General features: G+C 49.4%; 1 protein-coding gene across 1 annotated transcript in view; it reads right to left on the bottom strand.

Annotated features, from left to right (window-relative positions):
• The window catches only part of ERCC1 (ERCC excision repair 1, endonuclease non-catalytic subunit), a 20,425-nt gene that overhangs the window by 13,609 nt on the left and 5,912 nt on the right, over nt 1-904 (bottom strand). The gene's annotated exons all lie outside the window — the stretch shown is intronic.

Below are 904 nucleotides of genomic sequence, written 5' to 3'. Positions count from 1 at the left end.
CAGGAGTGCATGGAGGGAAGGACACAGGGAAGAGGTTACTGTCAGGAAGAAGTGGGAGGGGAGCTGTTGCATTGGGATAAATTGTAGTAAATGTCATGAGACAGTGTGTGTGTGAGCTGCTGTATGGAAAGTGAATTTGTTCTGTAAACTTTCACCCAAATTACAATAAAATAAAAAATAAAATTAAATAAAAAGAAAGGGCTGGGAACTCAAAATCTGAATCCAGCCACTTCTCTCCATGTCCTCAGCCGCCATCCCATCTCAGCCACCATCATCTCCTGACTGGACCACTGCAGTCGCCTCCTGACCAAGCTGCCCACCTCCACCCCGGCCCCATACACCCTGTTCCCCCATACAGCCTAAGGGATCCTGTTAGCACTAAGTCATATCCTATCCCTCCTCTGTGAGCCCTCTTGTGAGTCTAGCCTCAGAATAAAAGCCAAAGCTGTCAACATAGCCCAGAAGCCTCTAGAAAAACTGCCCCTGCCCCCTCCACTCAAGCCCCATTGACTTTCTCGCTGTCCACAAACTTAACAGTCACAGCGACCTCAGGGCCTTTGCACTGGCCATCCCTTTTCCTCCCAGATATCTGCAAGGCTCACTCCTTTGCCTCGTTCACATCTCTGTCCTGTCTAAGGTATCCCCCTCCCCTATCACACTCTATATTCATAGCCCACTTTCTTCTGTCTTCATAGTCTACAAGTGACAGCCAAAACCCAGCCAAGCAGCAGTTTCCCTGCGGGAATGAGCCGTCAGTGTGCGCAGATCCTTCAATTCACCAAAAGATGGCAGAAGTGCAGAATTTTCTTTTCAAATCGCCAAACCTTCCAGTTCTCAAATGCCAGCAACATCACAGCACTGGCTACACGAAACACAATCCCCGGCCACCCGCTCGCTGCCAGTT

The sequence above is a fragment of the Orycteropus afer genome, unplaced genomic scaffold, assembly GCF_000298275.1.
Source record: "Orycteropus afer afer isolate SDZICR_OR568_19922 unplaced genomic scaffold, OryAfe1.0 scaffold00099, whole genome shotgun sequence".
Classification (NCBI taxonomy): Eukaryota; Metazoa; Chordata; class Mammalia; order Tubulidentata; family Orycteropodidae; genus Orycteropus; species Orycteropus afer.
The sequence above is the reverse complement of the archived record's forward strand: the minus strand, read 5'-3'. Positions and strand labels throughout refer to the sequence as shown.